At 35.3% G+C, this 27,188-nt stretch overlaps 1 protein-coding gene across 12 annotated transcripts in view; it reads right to left on the bottom strand.

The window, feature by feature from the left end:
- The window catches only part of Cdh18 (cadherin 18), a 1,022,663-nt gene that overhangs the window by 252,772 nt on the left and 742,703 nt on the right, over positions 1–27,188 (bottom strand). The gene's annotated exons all lie outside the window — the stretch shown is intronic.

The raw sequence follows: 27,188 nt of genomic DNA, 5'->3' as shown, positions 1-27,188 counted from the left end.
GCACATACTTCAAAATAAAGATCTACTCTAATATGTAATGCCACAAAGAAGATAAATGACTGAATGATTTGCAGGTAAGAAAAGATAAGTACGTTTGTGAAAACAAAACTGTACATCTTTGAAGAGCTGTACCTCCATCCCCATACCTCAGGGTTGAATGCTCTGTATGGGAACATTTCATTGATGAACCTCAAGTACTCACCTTTTGCTTATTTCTGACCTCGGGAACAGTGAAAAATATAACCTTATTTGTACAGAACTTGACTTTTTTTTTCCACAGTGAAGTAAAATCATGAAGGTTAGTTTTAAAATATCTGACATGTTAAAACACACTTGAAAACTATATTATAGAAAAAAGTGGTAAGGTGTAAGGAAAGGTGATTTCTTTTATGCGTTAATGATAATGGCCCAAATGTATTTATTGTTATTTGATTCACAATTATTATTTTCTTTTTCATCAACATAAAGCAAGAAACATGTATGTTCCTGATGGGAAGCACTTATATTCAGCACAAAAAAATCATTTCAAAAATTTTTATTTTGATATCTTCTATTACTGAAAAATTAACAACTCTGGAAGACACCGTGTTCAAGGATTCCCACTGCCATTCATTATCAAATATTAGTGACTATATTCTACTAGAGGGCTGCAGAGTGACCTGTGTGCATGTTTGTATGGAAGTGTACCTATTTGTTTCTGCCTGTGTCTTAATAAATCATTTTTTCATCATAGAATAATTATCATTTATGAAGTAGACAGTGAAAATCATTGACATAGCAATCTAAGTCATTCTCCACCCCTGCCTAACATAGTAAAGAATCAAAGTTATGAAAGGATTTCTAAGATGAAGTGAAAATGACAGAGATTTTATGAGTTTAGCTTTTGAGGCAAAAATCTGGTACAAAATTCATAATATTTTATTATTAGTAAACCACTCATCATATATGTCTCAGAAGTTATGATTAATTTGAACCTAGTTTATAATTGATAATTTAGAAATATTTATGAAATTGAATAACGATACTAATAGTTACACCAAAATATTACAAAATATATTGAGATTTTTGCATCAGACTTTCATAATACTTAGCCTGAGTATTAACATAATGGTGGTGATTATTTTATAATGAAGATAAATCTTGTAGCAAACTTGATTGAATCTTGAAGCCATCATTTCCATATAGCAATTATGGAAACTATTCCATTAGCATTTAGTCCATTGATTAATAATTTATATAATTTTGATGATACCTATTTCTGAAGAAGCAAATTGGTCCACTCAGGATTTCCTTTTCTTGAACCATCCTTTTTCATTTATTATTTTGATTGTTAAATTCACTCTGTCCTAACATTTGACTCTAAGAAAAGCACATGCATTGTTCTATGGATTTTTGTTTAAGAAGGGATTTTTAAGACCCAAGAGTGATGACAGCATGTTTATTAGGTTTTAGAACCAAAAGATAAGAAAAGGAGGAAGGTATGAGAGAATTAGAACAAAGAGAACAGAAATGACACACACACACACACACACACACACACACACAGAGAGAGAGAGAGAGAGAGAGAGAGAGAGGGAGAGGGAGAGAGGATGGGTGTTATGTGAACAGTGAGACATAAAACACAGGAAGTTTTGTAAACTATAATGACGATAGAATTCTTTTAATTTGCATCAGATATTAATTAAAAAGTTTAATTGTAGAGCAAGAAAACTTTAAATATTCAATTTGTAGTTAGACCACTGGCTTAATAACTACTAAGATGGTATTCATTTACAAGAAAAATTTCAAACTAAACTAGAACATATGGAAAATAAAGGTAATTAGTTCTATTAATTCTAACATAATTTTTCCTTAAAGCAGGTCTTGATTCCACAGTCACTGAAATTTTGCTGGATCCTGTAGCAAAGTCAAAACTATGCCTTGAGAATATTGTAGTGAATCTGATATTCATTGTGTACTCATCTTGGTAATGTTTAATATGCTTTTAAGAGAAAACCAATGTAAACAACCTTGTTGTCGCTGGAATCCCCATGCAATTATCTTTTACAACTTAAGTTAAAAGCATAAATTTTATGTCTATGTAGTCTTCCTGTCATAGACCTAGAATGACTTGTATGTCTTGACACAAGATTGCCTCTGTCCCTGTCTGTCTGTCTGTCTGTCTGTCTGTCTGTCTGTCTATCTGTCTCTGTGTATGTGTATGTGTCTGTCTCTGTCTGCCTGTCTCTGACACTCTGACCCTCTGACCCTCTGTCCCTCTGTCCCTCTCTCTCTCTCTCTCTCTCTCTCTCTCTCTCTCTCTCTCTCTCTCTCTCTCTCTGTGTGTGTGTGTGTGTGTGTGTGTGTGTGTGTGTGTGTGTGTAATGGTAGTCATTTGCTAAAAGTTTTCAATATGTTGAAAGGAACCTCAATAAAAGACATGACAAAAATATCTGAAGTAACACGTGAATAGTATCTGTGTGTAGCTTCAAGTGTTATTACTCTGGATGTTGGGCTTTGGAAAGTGACCTTTTTCTTCGTCTAATGTTGTTAAAGATTTCTGTAAGGAATTCTTTCATTGCTTTCACAATCCATGTTTATATGCTATTAAAAGTATACAAAATAAACACAGACATACACACAACCAACATAGATAGACAGGTCAGATACCCATGATTGACAGGTCACAGAGAGTATTTTCAACAACTGCACACAAGTGGAAAACACAAGATGAAAATTGGAGAATTTAAATTTGGGCCAATTTTTGGTTCAGTAAATTGAAGAGAGTATCTCTGTTTCATTTTTTAATATAAAATTGATACCTTTTGGTGCTTTCTCTAATTTTTTTTTTACTGCATCACTCAATTCATCTGTTAGAAGGTTGATAAGAGGGTTATATAAAACGCAGAAGGGGGAATAAATTTTAGATTTCTGAAATTGTGTGGAAATTATATTGTCATTCTTGTGTACCACCAGAAACAGATAACATCCTTGTGTGTATGGTGGACACCTAATAAAGCATTTCTAACAAGTTTCACTTTAGCAGACAAAAAAGGAAGGGTAAAGAAGAAAAACCAAATTGTAGCCATCCAAGAAAGTAACATGAACAATTAACTGTCTTGCATTGCATTCATAAAGTATCTTTTTTGTTGGTATTAAATACAGACATACGGCACTCCTAAAGCTAACCTGACACACATGAATTCACTCCCTAAAACTATTTATGTACCCTAGACCATATAGGATTATGACCTAAAAATTTACAGGTTTCACTCTAATACACAGTTACTAGCTAAGATAATATAGGATTCCTTACAGAGGAATAATTTTAAAAGGTTAAGGACACAGTGGTAACGTCATTAATTTTGAAAGTTACTTTGAGCTAGGACTTCAAGCTCTATTACAAAGGTCAAACACAGTGTTAAAAATGTAATATAGTATTGTATATAGCATTTGTGTAACAATCATCTTTATATCTCAGTGGAAGAAGGCAATAAGTGCTGATACTCAATGTTAGCAATCTGTCATCAAACCAATGCTATAGTTTGATAAAAATATTGGTATAGCAGTGAGAGATATAAAAATCATATCAATTTCTGTTATAGATAATTATTAAATGTAGCCATTAATTTATGTTATATTTTAATTAAAGTATAAGCATGTACAGTAACAAATCATTGATATTGCCACAACTAATTCACATTGTGGCAAAAACAATTAAATATTAGCGATAGCTTGGTACATAGAAGCCAGTTTCCAAGTGAAAAACAGAACTCCATTCCTCAATTTTTTCAATACTTTTTCATGATTTATTAAAAAATGTTATTCACATTCAAATAACAAGGTATTTATGTACTAAGTCTAAACTAGACCGCATTTGGAAAGTGTGGATAAATAATTTGTTTGTAAACATCAGTATAATATAGAACTTGATAAGAATCTATCATTTAGATTTTGTCAGGATTACATTTATTCCTGGAGAAGTTGACTAATACATGAGGAATAGGAGGAGAAAGAAGCCAAAATCAACATTAAGCTTAATATTAGTCATTTAATTCCAAGTTAGGGATCTTGATGTGCTCTGTGAGGAGCCTCATTTCTCCACAGTTTGAAGTGGTCAATGTCTCAGGACTGCAATATTGAAACATCCTTCTAGTTGTGCATGGTTAGTACAAAGCACAATATAAAGAGCTGAGAAAATTTCTACAGTTCCTTCTGTTTTGAAAGTGTATGAAGCCTCACACAAAAATCAAAGAGAGGTCTCTTGAAAATAACAACCGCAACCACAACAACAACAAAACCTAAATGAATTTTTTCTTCATACTATAGGAATGGAAAAAAGAAAACTCTGCCCAAACATTTTTATTTCAGTAAGAACTACCTAGAACCTAGGTAGTTTTGACGTTATTGGAAATATTTGTTCATGATTTTAAGTGATCAATTTTAGAGGGTTTGTGTAGAGCTTGGAAGAGTCCAAATTAGAATTCTGAAAAGGCACACTAAGGAATTCCGTTTCAGCACATCACAGAGAGAAAATAATGGTTAACAAGTTCAAATATATTGGGGGGACGGGAGTTTACAGAATGAAAGAACCACATTAGAAATATGAGTAAGAGATTACTAAGATAAGATGCTAGTGTGATCTGAAAAGCAGGGGGACTCAATGTGGTAAGACCTCATGTAGATGTCAGCCACCATATGGAAGTGCATGAAGTAGGAAGGCTTAAAAAGGACATTGTGGTTTCAAACTATGAACAGATGATAAGGAGATTGAAGGACAGCAAAGGTCATTGCAGAAGCCACTACAATAAGAAGAAAATTGGTAAAAGTAACATCTATGGTAAAGTAGCATTACTAAGTAATGGTTTTACATATTCCTACCATGTATATATTCTAAAAATGAAACTTCTACAAGGAACATGTATTGTAAATTGAAAGCAAGATGAAGCAAAACATAATGTTTGGCCATAATTAACAAAAAAATGAACTTATAATTGATTAATGGAAGGATTAAATAAGTTGCAGAAATTTTGAGAGATTCTGAGACACCTGGACATGAACTGTCACCATGTGAGGTCTCAGAGAGATAGAAAGAAGATATTCCTATATAGAATCTGGAGTTTACAATAAAGATTTGATACATTTTGTTTTATGAACACAAAAGTTATCATCACAAAAGTAATAAGTACAGAAATAAGGAGTACAGAAATAAGATTAGAAGATGTTATCAATGGTCTAAGAATATTGGACAAAGAATGGGTTGAGTTCTGAAGCTTGCACTGCAAAATTTGATCAAAGTTTTTCCTCATCCCACTTGCTTAGATTGGTTCTTACTTAATGATGCATGAGTGTTTGAACTTTTTGGAGCCATTGTTGCTAAGGTCTATGTTAAGTTCCCAGTTTTTTAAACAAATATCCCAGGTATTTCTACTCAGTATTTATTAATTTACTCTTTCCTGGATTTCTTAGATTTTCTAAAACATGACTCATATTCTCTCTCTCTCTCTCTCTCTCTCTCTCTCTCTCTCTCTCTCTCTCTCTCTCTCTCTCTCTCTCTCATCTCTAGTGAAATCCCTGTCATTTTTCTTTCCATGCATAGTGATGGAACTGACCTGAATTAACACATCTCATATAATAACAATTAATAATATAAATTCAATATAAAAGAAGGAAAACCTAATTATATCTTAATATATACAAGGCAACACACCAGTGCGAATTCAAGAGTTCTGTGTCTTGATGAGTTTTTTTTTTTGTTTATTTCTATATTTTTTTTATTAACTTGAGTATTTCTCATATACATTTCAAGTGTTATTCCCTTTCCCGGTATCCGGGCAAACATCCCCCTCCCCCCTCCCCTTCCTTATGGGTGTTCCCCTCCCAACCCTCCCCCCATTGCCGCCCTCCCCCCACCAGTCTAGTTCACTGGGGGTTCAGTCTTAGCAGGACCCAGGGCTTCCCTTTCCACTGGTGCTCTTACTAGGATATGCATTGCTACCTATGAGGTCAGAGTCCAGGGTCAGTCCATGTATAGTCTTTGGGTAGGGGCTTAGTTTTTATTGTTAGAAAACAAGGAGCAACAGATCCATGTTTGGAAAATGTTACCCAGGGAATCATACAGTAAAGCTTTCTTTCGCTTTGGAAAAGTTTTCCAGACAGTGGAAGAAGAATCCCAATCCCCAGCCTTGTTTCTCTTCCTTAAAAAGGTTCAAGGTACTGAATTTTATTTTTTTAAATTTCTCAGCACGGAATTAGGCATTCATCTTTTTGAATCATTTATTTCACTGGACACAAATAGCTCTATTATCACCAATCATATCAACAATAGTTATTATATAACAGACTTTAACAAGTGGAGAATCTAAGAACTAGATTAAGCAAATCAAAACAAAGGCACAAAAGAGGAATTTTCAAAAATCTAGTTGTTGTTTACATGGGGATTTAGGATAAGGGAATTACAAAGATGGGTAGACATTGCATACTAAAGGACAAGAGGGATGTCCTTGGGAACCTTCCCTAAGTGTTCAAGCCTTGCAGGAATTACTCAACTCAAAATGGGTTCTCATGATTCTGCATGCTGAAATTAAAACTCTACAAAACCTGTTATTGCATGCTTTTCTTAGTCCTAGAAGAGGGAGATGAAGCATTGTAGGAGACAGACAGGTCAAGAAAACCAAAAGAAAACCTATTGATTCAAATAATGTTGCCTTAAAAATGCTGACAGTATCTGAACAAATAATCAGAGACTACATGGGTCTGACCTAGGACCTTTGCAAATAAGTTAAGGTTGTGTAGCTTGCTCTTCTTTGGGGACTCCTAATAGTGGCATTGGGGACTGTCTCTAACTATGTTGTCTGCTTTTGAGAAACTTTTCATTCTGGGTTGCCTCTTCCAGCCTTAGTATGAGGTGAGGTGCTTAGTACTGTAGCAACTTGATAAGGAATGTTTGGTTGATAGCTTTGGGAGACTTGCCCATTTCGGAAAAGGAGGAGCAGTGAGTCAGATAAGGAGGTGGGGAGAGAAACTGAGAGGAGAGGAGGAACTAGTAACTGAGGTTGTAATGTAATTTATGAGAGAAGGCTACATAAAATAAAAATAAAAAGGACATCCAAAATTTCAGTTCAAAGCTTGATTTTATTCTGTTTCCCTTTCTTTTAGTTTTTCCTTTCGTGTGTGTGTGTGTGTGTGTGTGTGTGTGTGTGTGTGTGTGTGTGTGTGTTTGACTTAGAGAAATATTAAATAACCAGAGCTTTCTAAGTATTTCCATCATTAACTGAGATTATTGTTTGAAATGTTTGATGTGGATTTACCTCTCAGATTTTCTACTTATATTCCTTACAATTATTTTCTGATTCTCCCTTCTTTAGAAAATCCAACAAATCTACTCCTTCTCTATCTCACAGGTTACCTTTGAACTCCTTCATTCCTCTGACTTGTTTCCTTAGAATAGTCAGTATCCCTTCAGCTGTTACATTAACTATGTTGTTCTCCTTCCCATGTCAGGACATTCATCCAAACCCCAGTGACCTTTCAAAAACTAAATCTGATCACTTTTCCAAATGAAATGCATAAAATGTGTCCAGAACTACAAATATATATCAGCTCATGTTTTGTTATCTCTGCTTATGTTTTCATTTGTTCATCATTCATGCTAACCTAAAATAAGAGCAGAAAGAATTGTTTCCTAAATTGGTAATAAGTTAATACTAATTATTTAAATCTGTGTTTTTTCTTTGTCTGCTTGGATTTAAGAGATTTCCTTTCGATTTCAGTTAATTTTGAATGGCTAACTGCAATGGTTTTTATGAACAATTTTCCAGGCTCTAGAGTCAACTGGGAGAAGAGACACACTGCAGAGTCGAGCACATAAATAGCTGCTCCATGAAGTTTTCGTAGAACTCCATGATAGCATATCAATCATCACTGTTGTGTGTCTTACATCATCATAGGAACTGTGGCCTGTCTTGCCATGCTTGTTTCACTCTCATGGAGAGCAAAATCAAAATTCTATTCCCTTATTTTCTACAGCATGAATAATTTTGATGGTTAAAAAATACTATTTTAAAATAAAGTATGATTTAAATATTCATAAATAATTATATTACAACTATTAGCTATTTATCTAGAAAACTATACATGCTGTTCTGTTGTTCATAAGACTCCTGAAACAGTAAAGCTTATTGCTGTAGCTTTTGGTGCTCTGCCCACAGCTAGAAAGTAGATGTCTATTGCTCAGAGCATGGTGGACTTCATAAACAAAGCCCATGGTTTGCTGAAGTGAAACTGATGTCAACAAATGCCCCTTGGCCTATGGTACTATGATACCAGTTTGTGAAAACATCTTCGCTAACCCTACATCCAATAGAGGGATGTAGTTTCTAAAAGAGGGAAGTAACCAACTGGTCTACCATGCTTATGAACCGCATCAGTAACCAGCCAGCCATAATCACCCTAAGGGTACAGTAGTGCAATGTAGAGGTGGTAGCCAACCTTCTTGTACTTGGACCTAACCTGATCATAAAGGAACAAATCTGTATACGAAACCATCCCTGCATCCCTGGGATGAAGCCTACTTGATCATGATGAATGAACATTTTGATGTGTTCTTGGATTTGGTTTGGAAGTATTTCATTGAGTATTTTTACATCGATATTCAGGAGGGAACCTGGCCAGAAGTTCTCTTGTTTTTTAGGGTCTTTGTGTGGTTTAGGTATAAGCATTATTGTGGCTTCAAAGAACAAATTGGGTAGTGTTCCTTCTGTTTCTATTTTGTGGAATAGTTTGAAGAGTATTGGCATTAGGTCTTCTTTGAAGGTCTGATAGAATTCGACACTAAACCCATTTGGTCCTGAGATGTTTTTGTTTGTTTGTTTGTTTGTTTGGGGGAGACTTTTTTGAATGCTTCTATTTCTTTAGGGGTTATAGGACTGTTTAGATAGTGTATCTGACTAAGAACCCAGCTATTACACTCCTGGGCATACACCCAAGAGATGCTCCAACATATAACAAGAGCACATGCTCCACTCTGTTCATAGCAGCCTTATTTATAATAGCCAAAAGCTGGAAAGAACCCAGATGTCCTTCAACATAGGAATGGATACAGAAAAAGTGATACATTTACACAATGGAGTACTACTCAGCTATTAAAAACAATGACTCCATGAAATTCTTAGGCAAATGGATGGAATTAGAAAATACCATCCTAAGTGAGGTAACCTCGTCACAAAAGAACACATATGGTATGCACTCAATGATAAGTAGATAATAGCTCAAAAGCTCAGAATACCCAAGAAACAATTTACAGCCAATATGAAGCTCAAGAAGAAGGAAGACTAAAATGTGGATGCTCTGGTCTTTCTTAGAAGGGAGAACAAAATACAGGAAGAAATTCAAGGACAAAGAGTGAAGAAGGGTCTGAAGAAAAGATTGTCCAGAGACTGCCTCACCTGGGGATTCATCCAAACCCAGTCAACATTGCTGACAGAAGCCTGATATGGATGTTTCCTGAGAGGTTCTGCCAAAGCCTGATGCAGATGAGGATGCTTGCAGCTAACCATCAGACTGAGCACAAGGACCACAATGGAGGAAAAAGTTAGATGGGACTGAAGGAGCTGAAGGGGTTTACAACCTCATAGGAAGAACAACAATATCAACCAACCAGACAAGCAAGAGCTCCCAGGGACTAAACCATAAACCAATAAGAACACATGAAGGGACCCATGGCTCCAGCTGCATATGTAGCACAGGATAGCATTGACTAGAATCAATAGGAGAAGCCCTCAGTCCTGTGAAAACTCATTTCCCCAGTGTAGGAGAATACCAGGGCATTGAATTGGGAGTGGGTGAGTGGAAATGAGACCATCTTCATACTTACAGGGGAGGGGGAGGGTATGGGAGAGCAGGAAATGAGATAACATTTGGAATGTAAATACATAAAATATCCAATTTTTTTGAAATAAAATTTCCTGTTTTAGAAACTAGCCAACTACATCTTGGTGTGTCACAGACCTTGGAGGAGGATCTACGAAGCAATACTTTTATAAAATCACATAATGTCCAACTATATTCTAAATAGTAGTGCTTGTGCCCACACTTATCTGTAATTCTCACTGTTCTTCAAGAAAATTTCACTTCAAAACTGACCAAAAACCTTATACTGCAGTCAATTAAAATGCGAAGTGGTATAGCTGGGTCTTCAGGTAGAACTATTTCCAACTTTTGAGAAACCACCAATCTGTATCAAGAGGTGATGTATAAGTTTGCAATCCCACTAGCTATCAAGGTGTGTTCTCCCTTTCTCCATATCTTCACCAGCATGTGCTGTCCTTGAGTATGTGATCCTAGGCATTCTGATTGTTGTGAGGTAGAATCTCAGGCTCCTTTCTATTTGCATTTCCCTGGTGACTAAGGAAGTTGAGCATTTCTTTGGGATTCCTTGGTGACTATCTCTGTTTAGTCCTGTACCCCATTTTTAAGTTGGTTTATTTCGGTTGTTGGAATCTTTCTTCAGTTCTTTATATATTTTCGATGTTAACCCTCTGTTGGATAGAGAGTTAGTGAAAATAATTCTCAAACAGTAGGCTGTTATGTTCCTATCCTGGCAGAGACTTGATACACTAGAGTAACAGGATACCCAGGGGGGTTCCATCTTCTCAGAGAAGAAAGGGCTGAAGATGGAGCAAGGGTCTTTGTGATGGAGAGACCTGGAGGGTTGGCAGTGTTTGGTGTAAATAAAGAAATTAATTAAAAAATAAATTAAAAAGTGCATATTTTGGGGTTGGGGATTTAGCTCAGTGGTAGAGCGCTTGCCTAGGAAGCGCAAGGCCCTGGGTTCGGTCCCCAGCTCCGAAAAAAAGAACCAAAAAAAAAAAAAAAAGAACCAAAAAAAAGTGCATATTTTGTAAACTATTCCTAGTGTATACAGCTAAAAATCATTCCTACATATAATACTCAGGGAACATTGTCAAAGAGCTGAATGAAAGATTATAATAGCCAGATGATCGGGGGTTTTCCTGAGAGATTTAGCCTCCTCATAATGTCAGAATCCCTACCTATAAAGTCTCACCAACATGACTGCCTAAAGATGATCTTGAAAGGGGCAAAAATAGAAATGCCAAACTAGACAGGATAATTTTAAAAGGCTACTACTTTACACACACAAACACACACAAATACACACACACACACACACACACACACACACAAAACCTAAGGTGATTAAGAGATTCAAGGAGTGAGATAGACATATCTAAGTAAGAGTGTGCCTACTGCTTGTACAATACGGAAGGGTTAGCTCTGAAAAGGTGTATACAAGTACTATTATGTAAAATGAAAATGACAAATTTAGGAATAAATATATATATATGCCTTTAACAGTAGTTAGTAAAAAAGAGGCTAAGAGTTTGAAAAAGGGCATGGGAGTTATATGAGTATATTTAGAAGGGACAAAGAAAGTTAATTAATTATATAATTTCCAAACTAATAAAAGGAATGGTTTTTAAAAATAGATATTTCATTCAAAATAAGCCAATGCAGTTAAACAAAACAAAACAAAACAAACAAAAAAGCAAGCCAAAACCAAAAATTAGGTAACTGATGTATGACTTGGTGAAAATGGGAAAAACTAAGTAAATCCACGTGCGTTCATAGAAAATGAGCACACAATATTGATAATACATCCCCGTTGTTCATTTCAACAGAAAGAGTATTGATGAGAAAGGCAAATTATTGATGGATAGATGATTGATGATAGTAGTAGTAGTACTAATAATACTAATACTAATAATAATAATAATGATGCATAGTAATAATTGTTACTTAGTACTTGTGATGCAGATATGTATTACTCAATAGATTTAATACATACTGACAAAGGTAGAGATAAAGGGTACATTACATAGTTTTCACTTATAAAATTGAGCATCTCTTATTTATAGGAAATTACATGTTATATATGTTTATGTTCATGGGCCTATGTATAAAATAGAGTTACCATGCTTAAATATACTACAAAATTTCAAAAGTGAACTTATCTGTAAGTAAATTTTAATATTATTTTAGTTAATATAGTACAATAAGTTATACTATTCCAAATTAATTTAAAAGTGTAAATAGCACCAGAAAATTTAGAAAATACCAAAATTATATAAAAATAGTTAATATATTTGCATTAAAGAAAATATTTAATATTAAACACAGCATTTGTGGATGATAAGAAAAGAGTATAATGGATGAATATCTGAATTACATTATACATATATCTGAGATTCTCTGATAACAAACTAGAAGTAACTGTTTTCAAGAGATATGGACATTCATGATATTAGAGTTTGATATTGAAATAATTATGATTTTAAACAATGCAATAAATATTGACTACTAAGATAAAAATCTCATTCAAATAAAAATCATTTTTATCATTCAGATAAAAAATAAAATTGACCATATAAAAGAAAAATATTCTTCACCTAACCTTGACAAAGGAAAAATGGTAATAAATATCTAAGATCAGAAATCATCTTATTTCAAGATTCAAACCTATATGTATATTTGAGAATCAAGAGTTGACCTAGAAAGTGTATAGTTAACAGCATGAACCGAATACCAGAGGTAAGGAATATACGAAAAATAAGACTCTTATATTTTTGGGTGTGAGCCTAGCCTTTAACGGCTGAGACATTTCTCCAGCCCTAACAGAGCAATCAGACAACAAAAGGAGGTCAAGGGGATACAGATCGGAAAAGAAGAAGTCAAAATATCACTATTTGCAGATGACATGATAGTATATTTAAGTGATCCCAAAAGTTCCACCAGAGAACTACTAAAGCTGATAAACAACTTCAGCAAAGTGGCAGGGTATAAAATTAACTCAAATAAATCAGTTGCCTTCCTCTATACAAAAGAGAAACAAGCCAAGAAAGAAATTAGGGAAACGACACCCTTCATAATAGACCAAAATAATATAAAGCACCTCGGTGTGACTTTAACAAAGCAAGTAAAAATCTGTACAATAAGAACTTCAAGACACTGAAGAAGGAAATTGAAGAGGACCTCAGAAGATGGAAAGATCTCCTATGCTCATGGATTGGCAGGATTAATATAGTAAAAATGGCCATTTTACCAAAAGCAATCTACAGATTCAATGCAATCCCCATCAAAATACCAATCCAATTCTTCAAAGAGTTAGACAAAACAAGTTGCAAATTCATCTGGAATAACAAAAAACCCAGGATAGCTAAAGCTATCCTCAACAATAAAAGGACTTCAGGGGGAATCACTATCCCTGAACTCAAGCAGTATTACAAAGCAATAGTGATAAAAACTGCATGGTATTGGTACAGAGACAGACAGATAGACCAATGGAATAGAATTGAAGACCCAGAAATGAACCCACACACCTATGTTCACTTGATTTTTGACAAAGGAGCCAAAACCATCAAATGGAAAAAAGATAGTATTTTCAGCAAATGGTGCTGGTTCAACTGGAGGTCAACATGTAGAAGAATGCAGATCGATCCATGCTTATCACCCTGTACAAAGCTTAAGTCCAAGTGGATCAAGGACCTCCACATCAAACCAGACACACTCAAACTAATAGAAGAAAAACTAGGGAAGCATCTGGAACACATGGGCACTGGAAAAAATTTCCTAAACAAAACACCAATGCCTTACGCTCTAAGATCAAGAATCGACAAATGGGATCTCATAAAACTGCAAAGCTTCTGTAAGGCAAAGGACACTGTGGTTAGGACAAAACGGCAACCAACAGATTTGGAAAAGATCTTTACCAATCCTACAACAGATAGAAGCCTTATATCCAAAATATACAAAGAACTCAAGAAGTTAGACCGCAGGGAAACAAATAACCCTATTAAAAATGGGGTTCAGAGCTAAACAAAGAATTCACAGCTGAGGAATGCCGAATGGCTGAGAAACACCTAAAGAAATGTTCAACATCTTTAGTCATAAGGGAAATGCAAATCAAAAGAACCCTGAGATTTCACCTCACACCAGTGAGAATGGCTAAGATCAAAAACTCAGGTGACAGCAGATGCTGGCGAGGATGTGGAGAAAGAGGAACACTCCTCCATTGTTGGTGGGATTGCAAACTGGTACAACCATTCTGGAAATCAGTCTGGAGGTTCCTCAGAAAATTGGACATTGAACTGCCTGAGGATCCAGCTATACCTCTCTTGGGCATATACCCAAAAGATGCCCCAACATATAAAAAAGACACGTGCTCCACTATGTTCATTGCAGCCTTATTTATAATAGCCAGAAGCTGAAAAGAACCCAGATGCCCTTCAACAGAGGAATGGATACAGAAAATATGGTACATCTACACAATGGAATATTACTCAGCTATCACAAACAACGACTTTATGAAATTCGTAGGCAAATGGTTGGAACTGGAAAATATCATCCTGAGTGAGCTAACCCAATCACAGAAAGACATACATGGTATGCACTCATTGATAAGTGGCTATTAGCCCAAATGCTTGAATTACCCTAGATGCCTAGAACAAATGAAACTCAAGATGGATGATCAAAATGTGAATGCTTCACTCCTCCTTTAAAAGGGGAACAAGAATACCCTTGGCAGGGAAGAGAGAGGCAAAGATTAAAACAGAGACTGAAGGAACACCCATTCAGAGCCTGCCCCACATGTGGCCCATACATATACAGCCACCCAATTAGACAAGATGGATCAAGCAAAGAAGTGCAGACAGACAGGAGCCGGATGTAGATCGCTCCTGAGAGACACAGCCAGAATACAGCAAATACAGAGGCAAATGCCAGTAGCAATCCACTGAACTGAGAATAGGACCCCCGTTGAAGGAATCAGAGAAAGAACTGGAAGAGCTTGAAGGGGCTCGAGACCCCATATGTACAACAATGCCAAGCAACCAGAGCTTCCAGGGACTAAGCCACTACCTAAAGACTATACATGGACTGACCCTGGACTCTGACCTCATAGGTAGCAATGCATATCCTAGTAAGAGCACCAGTGGAAGGGGAAGCCCTGGGTCCTGCTAAGACTGAACCCCCAGTGAACTAGACTGTTGGGGGGAGGGCGGCAATGGGGGGAGGGTTGGGAGGGGACCACCCATAAGGAAGGGGAGGTGGGAGGGGGATGTTTGCCCGGATACCGGGAAAGGGAATAACACTTGAAATGTATATAAGAAATACTCAAGTTAATAAAAAAAAATAGGAAAATGAGACTCTACAGGAGGAATATTCAATTACACTTTGATCGCTGAAATTTGAGTACACTTTTCATTCCCATTGATTATGCAAATAGAAGAGAAACAGGAAAAAAAGGAGTTTACAATATCAAAGTAAAGTAGATCTAACACATGTTTAGAAAATTTTCTATAAGACATCACTGTACATATTATTTTTAATATACATTCTCTAGTATAAAATATATGTTAGGTAATAGAAAAAGGAATCAACATGCATAATTTGGTAACACACAAAATATAAATCTCACCCAAAAAGTAATAGATGTAGGAATCAAAATATAAAGAAAAAATTACAAATACATACAAAAGTATATAGTACACTTAAATTTTTTATTGAGTTAAAAAATTCAAAGAAAATGCAGAACTAATTTTAAATTTCATGGACTATAAGCATACAATAAAATTTTGAGGATTTATGTAGCTATGAAGCAATAAGTCAAAAAGAGAAAAAGATGAGTATATGTGAATCAAATATCTTATATATGAAATATAAATAAAAATGAACATTTTAAAATTTAATATTTTGTAGATCAAACATGATCAATAAATTGAAAAATGAACCATGGACTGGATGAAGAGCAAGAAATTATATATTTGATAACTATTCAGTTTCTGACATTTATTAAATAAAAACACTGAATAAAAAAATAGAGAGATACCAATCCAAAATGAACAAAGGGATGTATAAAGTCTTTTTAGAAGAATATATAAACATTGCCTTAGGTACATGAGAAGGTATTTGTCACCTTTAGTCATTAGGAAAACGTAAGTTAAAATGCAGAGAGTTACTGTTGAACACCCACCAAGTGAGCTGAAATTTCAAAAGAGACAGAAGATAAACAAGTGCTGGCATAGCTGTGGAGAAACTGAATTACTATAGCCTGTAGATGGAGTTGGGACAAATTATAGTCACTTAAAGATATGATAATTCTTAAATTTTTACACATATAATTAGTGTGTACAGCAAGAGCTCAAGTTTCAGTTATCAAAGAAAGAAAACATGCTATGCTACAACACCATGTAATCTGTGTACTGAGGAGTGAGGGACTCAGAATAAGTGCTGAGGTGGAGAAGGCTTTAATTAACAGAGGGAATACAAAAGCTTTTTGCACCTAGGTTTATGACATCACAATTACAATAGATTGAAAATAGTAAATGATAAACATGTAAATTTATAGGATATGTTTTAATATCATATCCTGTTACATTTTAAATTGTACAATATTTTCATGCTTTTATCTCACTCAATAAATATGGCACTGTACTAATAATAAGAATGGATGGCAGAACTTCTAAATTTTGTAAAGTATACATATACATGTTGTCCGTGGTCATGTCTTTTAGATGAATTTATAAAAGAAACTCGTAGAATAAAAATGACGTGTAACTCTTGTCATAAGCATTGAAGAACATGGCTTGTTCTGGGTATGAGTTACATATATCTTCAACAGAAGAGTATATAGTTTTAAAATGTATTTGATTGTTTATTTTTAATCCTTGAAGATCAATTTGTACTGCCCAAATATTCTCGGATGTGTGGTCTTCTGCTGGAGAGTGGTTGGTTTGCTTTGGGTATACTGTTAAATTGAAATGTTCTCCCTCTCCCTGTGTTTGACATTCCTAACTGCAGAGCATGGAGCATTTTCCTGGCTGTTATCTACTCCCTAAGTTCATGTCAGGTAAGGGTCCTTCACTGAGCAGTTCCACCAGGCTTCCAGGTCTGGAACCAAAGTCACATGGTAAGGACTCAAACTGGCATTTGCCCAGAATATTTTGTCAACTGAAATAAGGATCAATAAGAATCTCAGAGTGAAGAGTAGGCACAGAGGAGCTCAGACTAGAAGCCTAGGAGGGGACAAGAACCAGCACCCAGGGCCAGAAGCAGCAGGACAAACTCCCTATCCTGTGGCTCCCTAAGTCTGATTTAATATCCCTGATGACCCAGAACACGGTGACATGGCACAAGAGCCAGATGCATCCAGAAGCTCCCCTGTTCTCCCTCCTGGGAGAGGATAGAGCTGACTGGCCACTGCTTTGTAGCTTTGACCCTTTCAGGCACAGCCAAGCTATGCTCTCTGAATATGGCTGGGCTCCAACCCCAATAAACGAATCAGACCAACCAAGAAAAAGAAATTCAATTCATATAGATCACATAGGGGAAATACCTCATTTAAAAACTAAAAATGTATTATTCAGCTTTTAAAAATGATATAATGAAATTTGTAGACAAATAGATAGAACTAGAAAACACTTTCTGAATGAGAGAAACCAGACCCAGAAAGACAAACATAGTCATATACTCACTTATAAGTTGATATAAACCCTAAATTAAAGGATAATCATGTAACACTCCACAAGGCCAAAGAAGCTAAGCACCCAGGCAGGCTAAAGTGAGGACACATGCATCTCACTGAGAAGGACAAATAGAATATACATATTGAATAGGTGAGTCAGGGAGGGGACTAGGCATGGGTGGAACTGGGAATGGCAAGAGGAGGGATCATGTCCTATCGGAAAGAATACTGGTAGAAACAATTTGAATCCAGGATAGGAGGCGGCATCTCTTGGAAAAGCTGGAAAGTGTGGACAATGGAAACTCTCAGAAATCCAGAGGGTTGCTCCAGCTAACACTCCTAGCAATGGGAGATATTGACCTTGAACAGGACCTCTGTAACCAGGCCATACTTTTAATGGAGGGATTGGGGCACCAGCCTAACCACAAAACCTTTGACCTACAATTTGCCTTGCCTATTGAATGTGCAGATATAAAGATGGAGCTAATCAATTACTACTCCAATTTGAGTTCCCACGAGAGAGATCCTACCCCTGACACTATTAAAGATAGTTTGCTATATTTGCTTACAGGAGCCTAGTGTAACAGTCAAGAGAGAGGCTTTACCCAGCAACTGATGGAAACAGATGCAAAGACCAACCACCAAACATTAAGCAGGTCTTAGGAATCCTTCAAAAGTGCAAGAAGGAGCATTGCAGGAGCCAGAGGAGTCAAGCACACTGCAACAAAACCTACAGAATCAACTAAGCTAGGTCCTATAAGAAAATCCACAGAACCACAAACTGTGAAGCATTCATGGGACAGACCTAGGTCCTCTGCACATCCATAATGGTTGTATACCTTGGTCTTCATATAGGGTTCTCAGCAGGGGCTATCTCTGACTCTACTATTGTTTCCTTTTGGTATCATTTCAAATACTGGTCTGCCTCTTCTAGCCTCAATAGGAAAAGATGTGCCTAGTCTTACTGCAACTTGATATTCCAAGGTGGTTGACATCAATTGGAGGTCTCACATTTTCTGGAAAGAAATGGAGGAAGAATTGATTAGGGGGAGAAGGGAAGGATTGAAAGAAATTGAAGGATGGGAAACTGAAGTCTGGATGTCCACTAAAAATAATTAAATAGTTAATCAATTAAAAGTATGGTATCAGAATATAAATCATGGTCAAAACACCATGAAACACAGATAGAATGACAATGTATAAAAAATAACGTTGTAAGTCTTCTAAGCCACATTTAGAAAAATCTAAAACCTAACTCAAACTTCCTCATAAAAATTGTGTAAATCATGAGGAAGGCATAACTAGTTATTATTCAATATTGGAACAAATGTCTTATGGATTCAGTGAGATTGTAGATTCTCAAGAGCAATGACAATCATAACACCAATAGAAAAAGAAGAAGGAAAAGTTCTTTTTTTGAAGAAATATTATGATATCCTGAAAAGCTAAGCACTGTGCATGCAATACACTTGGACTTCTATGTAGATAATCTTCCAAAGTCAGAGTTTTTAGTGACAAGAGGAGTCTAAAAGGAATTGAATGCAAGGACCTAAAATAATTTCAGGGTTAATGAACATCATCAGGCATAGTTCTTCATTAATATCTCCAAAGACTGCCCCACCTGGGGATTCATCCCATATACTGACACCAAACCCAGACACTTTTGCAGATGCCAAGAGAGTAAACTTATGTAGCTATCCCCCGAGAAGCTCTGCCAGAGGCTGACCAATACAGATGTGAATGCTGGTAGCCAAAAATTGGACTGAGCACAGAGACCCTAATGGAGGAGTTAGGAAAAAAATGGAAGGAGCTGAAGGGGTTTGCAACCCCACAGGAAGAATAACAATGTCAACCAACCAGACCAACTAAAAAGTACACATGGAGGGATTCATGGCTCCAGCCTCTATGTGGCATAGTATGGCATTGTCTGGTATCAATAGGAGAAGAGGCTCTTGGTCCTGGGAAGGCATCATTCCCTAGTGTAGGGGAATGTGAGGACAGTGAGGTGGGAGTGGGTGGGTGGGAGGGAGAGCATCCTTATAGAAACAGGGGGAGGGGGATGAAATAAGGGGGTTCCAGAGGGGAAACTGGAAAGGAGATGAAATTTGAAATATAAATACATAAAATACCCATTAAAAATTCTAATAGTAGAAATGTAAACAAACAGATAAAGCAGACAAAACAGAGATTGGAATATAGCACCACCAAGCATGAGAATTCCAGGTACTGTCTAAATAAATGTAGGAAACCCACATGCGTTATCCAGAGTATAGTCAAGAAAATTCATCTATACGTTGTTAAATCAAATGCATATCTGGGAATCTCAGAATTGGTATGGAACAAGAATTCCTCAGAGTGACCCTTTAAACTTTTTGAAAAAAAGTTCTATTAGTTTTCTTACACTTGGTTTACCCAACATGTTTTGTGCCTGATGAGAAATAATGTGTCTACTAGCAAACAATCAGAGAACAAATTATTTTTTAAATCTCTAAACACCATGGTGTCATGTATACCTGGACTTATGTTATGTAAGGCTGACAAATTTAGGCTAAGAAGATAATGGGATTATGGCTTTCAGACCTTTGGACAGAAATGATTCTACTCTGGAGAGACAGCAATCACAAGAATTTAAAGAGTATCCTATGTTCATGTTTTGACCTAAACTGATGTTTCAACCTTGACATATTTGCATGTTTGTTTTGTTCCTTTCCTTTTGTTCATTGAAACTCTTGGAGATCATGTAATAAGGAGAGGGCAGCATGCAATTTTGAAAATTTGTTTTAAAAATCCTGCTTTCTGTACTGCTTACCTGCAGTGTCCCTCTCAGTCTTTATTGCTCTCACTAGTTCCTGTTCCTTCACACTAAGCAAAGAGAACTGCAAGTATTCAGTACTGTAGAGAGACTGACATGGCGACCTTCAGCCACCAACCAGCACAAACCACAAGCCTGACAAGAAGCGTGCGAATGAATGTCACAGAATTTTCTGCAAAATTGAGCCCTGAGATGAGAGCAGTTCCAGTGAACACCTTGATCCTTGTGATGTGAGAAACTTGCTAGGAAAGTAACCCAGCTAAGCCATGCCTGGATTTCTGCTTCTTAGAGACTAGCATGACAAACATTACGTGTGGAGCAGAGTCATAACACTCTCCTCAGGATTTATTTGGACAAGTCTGATGGATATGGCTGATGGCTTTATTATCTGATACAAGTTAAATCTACATCTCAACATAGTTGGAAGTTTTGGTCTTGTGTATACTTTATTCACACAGTTACTTCAGTGCTCCATGACTAGAAATTTTCCCTCCATTGTAAAGCAAAAGGGTTGTGGTTTTTCATACATTTTCTGTTATTTCAAAATGTATTTGTTCTATGATACTTTGGGGAAGAGAGGACAATGATGTGATGTGTGGATTTGTTGAAAAATCATACACTGGATAAAGAAATTAGTCCTTACAGAGCATCAGTTCTTTGGTTTTAAGTATATGAAACATATAGACAAAACTATCTCACTGTTGCTAGAATGAAATCAAATTGGTATTTGTCAGAAGACAGGAAGAAAACTTTGAATTGTAATGTAGTCTAAGCTTTGTCTGAATGGTTTATGTATTATTAAGTATCTTCAAATTCTATATATACCATATATTTAATATAGAGTATTTGAGTAGCAAATCAATCAATTTGGGGCTTACCTTTATATTAGGGGTTATGATATTTGTGTAGATTACTGGAAATATACAAATAGTATTTAATTATACAAGGATAGATATTTCTTTTTGAAATTTTAGAATACATTTATTTCCCAAAGTCCAAAATTCTAATTTTGCTGTCAGTATAACTTGAATACATGCACCGCAAATTACATACACTAAAGTACTAAAAGTATGAGTAACAAAGATAGTCCTTAGTAGAAAATAAATGTTGGAATTTTCATAGAACCCTATATCAAATTATTATAAATTCACAGTAACAAAAGTAGTATGATATTGACACTAACTTAGAGAAGTACATGGATTTAATAAAGGAGAGAATTGAGAATTAAATGCATAGAGCTCTGACTTAATATCTGACAAAGAGAGTCAAACATACACATTGGAGTAAATATGGCATATTTAACATCTGTTAACAAAAAAACTAGATTTCTCCATGGGGATGGATAAAACTAGCTTTGCAACTTTCACCCTCTATAGAAAGCAAATAAAAATATTTCAAAGCTTGTAATGTAAGAGCTAAATTTTTGAATATTACAAAATAATACTAGTAAATCAACTTCAAGATATGGGCATAGTCAAGATCTTAAAACAAATGATTCTAATAGCACAATAAAAGAAAACTGGAACTAATGAAAACTCACATGAAATCAGAAAACTACTTTGTAACAAATCAAACTATCATAAGAGTAAAGGCATGGTCTTCAGAAAGAAAAAAAAAGATTTTTCCTAGGATAAATCTATCCCAATTAATTTTAATTATCAGTTTTAATTTTAACAATTTAGAACCATCTATGAGAGGAATTTCAATTGAAAAATTACGTGGAACAGAGTGCCCTGTGGCCAGGTTGGTCTGTGGGAATATCTTCCTCATTGATATAGAAGGGGCTAGTCCCCAGTGGGCAGTACAATGCCTATGTGGGTGGTAATGGACTATCTAGCCTATCTAGCTGACCATCAGCTTATCATCAAACATTACTCAGTATTCGATGGTTCCTGTTAAGGTTTTACCATGACTTCTCTCAAAAATTGACTGTGAACTGAAATATAAGCCAATTAAACACTTTTATTTATAAATTGCTTTTGGCTAAACCTTCATTATAGGAACAAAGGATATTAGGATAACTTCTGAGAAGGTCTTCGTATAAAAAGAGCATAAGGACAATGGAGAGAATTAAATACCCAAGAAAACAAGTCACCATATCAATCAATGTCCTTAAAAACTAAAGAGGAAATATCCACAAAAATGCAAATACAAACAGCCAATGAATAGTTTAAAAATTGTTTTACCTCTTTCACTGTCAGAAAAACGCAAATTAAATCTCCAGTTTGTCTCTAGTCCCTTCTAGTCAGAATGAAACATATAAAAATAATAGGTGGTAATGAGCCTGAAGAAAGAGAAACCATCGTTCATAACTTGTGGGGATGTAATCTTGTGTGGCAACTAGATGAAAGATTAGAAACTTTTGTGAAAATCATTTAGAAAAAATATTAAAGAAATATTACTACTGCATCACTCATTTATTAAACTTGAGGAAACGAACTTGAAGAACAGAGTGTCAACATCCTATAGACAGAATTGTCCATAATCGTTGCTGCTCTAGTCACTGTAGAGAATTAAAATGGCCTGAATACTCATCAACTGATAACTTTAGAAAGACTATATAATAAGTACATTATACAGCTGTAAAAACTAAAATCATGAGGATGAAGGAAAATCGATTGCATTGAAATTTATAACGTCAGGTGTAAAACAAAAAAATAAACAGAAAATAAAGGAGTGTGCAAAAGGAAAAAAATGCTTGTTTTCACTCATACACAGGAAGAATCCACAGGTACAACTGCCATCAACCCATTCCAGCCTGCTTGAGTTTCTGACCTTACTACCTAGGCTTCCATAACCTCAGTTTTGACAAAATATCTGAGTGTCAGTACAGCCGTGTTGAAGTCTTAATCTTTGTGTTTCCAATTCATATGTTTAAATACTGAAGCCCAATGTGATTGTCGTAAAGGCTGAACCTTGAGAAATGATTCAGGAGTGGAATAAACATGCCTCTCACAGCAATCCTGGCCTGAACACCACCTCTCCTTTCCATGAGAGAACAAAAGGGACCTGTATAAAGCTTGACTATGTTGGCAAAATCTTCTAAAATTTTCAGGCTATAAAACTGTAAGGTGAGAAGTCACTGTCAGTATCTTGGCCAGGAAAGGTCCAGTGAAGAGAAAGAGACACAAATTGGAACCATACAAGTGTGATTTTCTCCCCCAATCTTTCACAGAGTTAACATGGATCTGAAATAAGACTTTATCTTATTACCAGCTGAGGCAGCTGTATAACCACAATGGATGAATAGAAGGCTTTACACATAAAAAAATCAGCATATGTTCACAATAAAACATTATGAAACATGAGAAAGTATGCCTTCAGAAGGAGATCTGCAGTTGCCCATTAAGATTAAGAAATCGTTATACTACACACAAAATGAAAGGAGGAATAAAGGCTGCAATTACAAAAATTCTAAGACAATAAGGAGGCATCAAGAATGAGGAGGCAATTGAAAAAAATACCATCTGGAACAGTAAAATATGAGAATCAAAATGTTAGTGGGCATATTAAGCAGTGGGTATGACAGAATGAATATAAACATGAGAGAATTCATAAGTTTCCGAGGGAGTGGCATCATGGAACAGTAAGCCAAACCCATAAAGCCTTTATTGTTACATTTGTGTGTAGGTATGCCATTTATCCATATTTCTGTCTATGTATGCATTAGTGTGTACACATATGACCGCAAGTACCTATCTTCTTCTGTGAGTAGATTTCTTTGTGTGAACATGAAGATCTGAAATTGGTATCATGCTTTCTGATTATTTTCCATATTGTTGTCTGAGATATGCTCTTTCACTTAATGGGGAGCTGTTCAAAGATGCAGAAAAAAATGATTGACTAATGAATACCAGGGATCCTTTTTAGAGTTATGGCTGCCTATTAATTGGCCACCACATGAACAGTGGGCTTGTATTTAAAAATTTTGGACATCTTAAGACCCACAATAAAGATTGGTACAAATGTAAATTACTACCACTACAAGTTTGTACAAACAGCTTAAAATTAAAGAGGCCAACAGCTCTCGGTTAAGAATGGGCCACATAAAATAACACACTGAAGGGACAGCTACCCCATGTTCATTCTGAAGTGCCTTTCCTCCCCACCATGAACCTTGTAAACTCTTCCTTCTTTACATAATTTATTGTAAGATATTTTGTCATGTTTTCTTCCATGTATTCCCTTGCCATTTTGGAGTTCTGTTTATTGCTAAGACATTGAGCGTTTATAGTAGTAAAGAAGAGGGGAAGCCTTTAATGCCCTGTCCTAGGCAATACTTTTATTATTATGCTTATTTTTGAGACATGGGCAGCATCTTTTTTGTCATTGCTGATGATATTTCCAAAAAAAGAAGAATGAGTATTAGACTGCTACTGTTTAAAAGACTCTTCCTTGTACAGAGGACAGTGCTCAAGCTTTCTTCTCCTTCTGTTCCCTTCAGTAAGGTTTACATGGAACACTGGGATTGTGGATCTTATAATAAATTCCATATATGAATCACAATGGCCTGAAAATCCTATCTTCTCATTGTCAACCTATAGATTGGTGTGACAAAAACTGCAGTACAGCTGAGCTTAAAAATGTCACATTGTGTCATATCACTAACTCTTCATACCTCTTAACTTTCTCTCTCTCTCTCTCTCTCTCTCTCTCTCTCTCTCTCTCTCTCTCTCTCTCTCTCTTCTCTCTCCATTTCTAACTTTCCTTTTGTAGGTGGTGACTTCCATTCTACTTTGACTAGAAGCAAAACCTGCCCTTTATGCTTTCCTATATCTTCTCATCTTCATTCAGAACTGTGAGGACTAAATTTCTTTTCACTTGATGGTCTATTATCTTGTATTCTTTTAAACTATCACAAAGTAGACTAAACTAATAGTATCTTCTCCTCATTATCAATTGAGAAGTAACAATTAAAGACAAGGTAGGCTTACATAATAAGTACTAATAATGGAGGCTCTGTGTGTGTGTGTGTGTGTGTGCGCACGTGTGTGCATGTATCTGTGTGTATAAAGAAGCGTGTTATGAATATGAAAGTTCCAGAGACATTCCAGAATCATAGAAGAGATAATTGCAGTGATCTGTTCCCAATCTGTGTCATGTGTTTGCTATTTTAATTTTAAATTTTACTACACTTGTTTTTTAATTTAGGATTGCAATTTTGTATTATTTTACACTACATAATATCGATACTTATAATCATGGAAAACTGTCAAAATTACTCAAATAAGCCCATGTAAAATATCATAATTGCAATGCATTTATGTGGTAACATAATTAAGGCTACACTAGAAATTTTCATTCAAACTGATTTCAGCTTTATTTAGCCATTTTAAATACATGAGCTTAGCTATAAATAACTTCTTGTATTTAAACACTTCTGATGGGCTATCATTTGCCACTAATTTATCTTAAGTCGAGGAGGCAAAATAATACATTCCAGAGTAAAAATATTGTTGCAAACATGTTTGAAATATCAGTGGAATTTAATAATTATATTTAATTACATTATGTGTAAACACTATTTTGAATTTTATGATTCTGTAATTTGTTTATCATATGACTACTATTTAAAGCAATGACTTTCCCAGGCAAGTGATATAGATAGATGATAGATAGATAGTATGACATTACTCATTATTTCCCTTGCTTACAATACTGTAATTTATTGTTCCCTATGGTAGTGTTTCAAATTCTATAAACAGTTGTGCAGTAATAATTTTAACAAATATAAGTAATATTAGTTATAGTAACTTGAAAATATATGACAAGTAACATGTATATTATATATCATTGTGTCCAGTAATATGTAAAAATGCACTATAAATCATATGTAGTTTAGGGAATATACTATGTATAAATAATACAATGTTTATATAATATATTCAATTATTTACCAAAGTTGAACAGCGTGTTATCTTTAGTAATGTCCAATCTCTATGAATGAATATCTGTTAAATGAATGAACATAAGTGAATGTTCAAGGCACCTAAGCTGACTCTTCACTTTTACTACTTCTGGTTCCTTGATGGGTTGATTAAGCTCAGAATAGCCTTGCTCTCTCTTGAGGCTTTATCCATCTCAAATCCTTTATGGTTTAAAACTCTCTAATTTAATCTACCACCTATACCACATTTAGTGTAATATAAATGATGAAATTACAAGCAATACACAAGAAATTGTTCTTAAGTTTTATTCATATATAATTATATATTTGTATATCCATATAATATATATATATATATATATATATTAAGGTTTTCCTTCATTCTTTCTTCCTCAGCACCCATTACTAACTTCTTCATCTCTCTTCTTAATTCTAATCATAATGCACTTGGAAATTAGTCTAACTATTAGAATTTAATGGTCAAGCATGTCTTCATTACAGATTAATATAGGTACTGAATAAAGTAGAACATATAAAGTATAAAAGGTAAAAAAATTATTCCAATTAGGTTGACACTGCAATACATTAAATGAAATTTAACAAATAATTAAAAGGCTGCAGTGTATCATGACAGAGATCTAAGAGAACTAAACAGATCTGAGATATATTCCCACTGAAGAAGTAACTAGGAATAGAGAAAAGTGAACTGAAGTACATGTCAAAAATGATCTCAGATAAGTAGCTTGGGCACCTGTATGGATGGTGGTATGGTTGCTAAAAAGAAAAAGCATAAGAAAACTAGCATGCAGAGCAAAGAACTCTTTTTTTCCTATTTTTCATCTTTATTAACTTGAGTATTTCTTATTTACATTTCGATTGTTATTCCCTTTCCCAGTTTCCAGACCAACCTCCCCCTCCCCTGCTCTAGGGGTGTTCCCCTCCCCAACCTCCCCCCATTACCACTCTCCCCC

Source organism: Rattus norvegicus, chromosome 2 (genome assembly GCF_021556685.1).
Source record: "Rattus norvegicus strain SHRSP/BbbUtx chromosome 2, alternate assembly SHRSP_T2T, whole genome shotgun sequence".
Taxonomy (NCBI): domain Eukaryota; kingdom Metazoa; phylum Chordata; class Mammalia; order Rodentia; family Muridae; genus Rattus; species Rattus norvegicus.
Note: the sequence above shows the minus strand (reverse complement) of the source record. Positions and strands in the feature narration are given on the sequence as shown.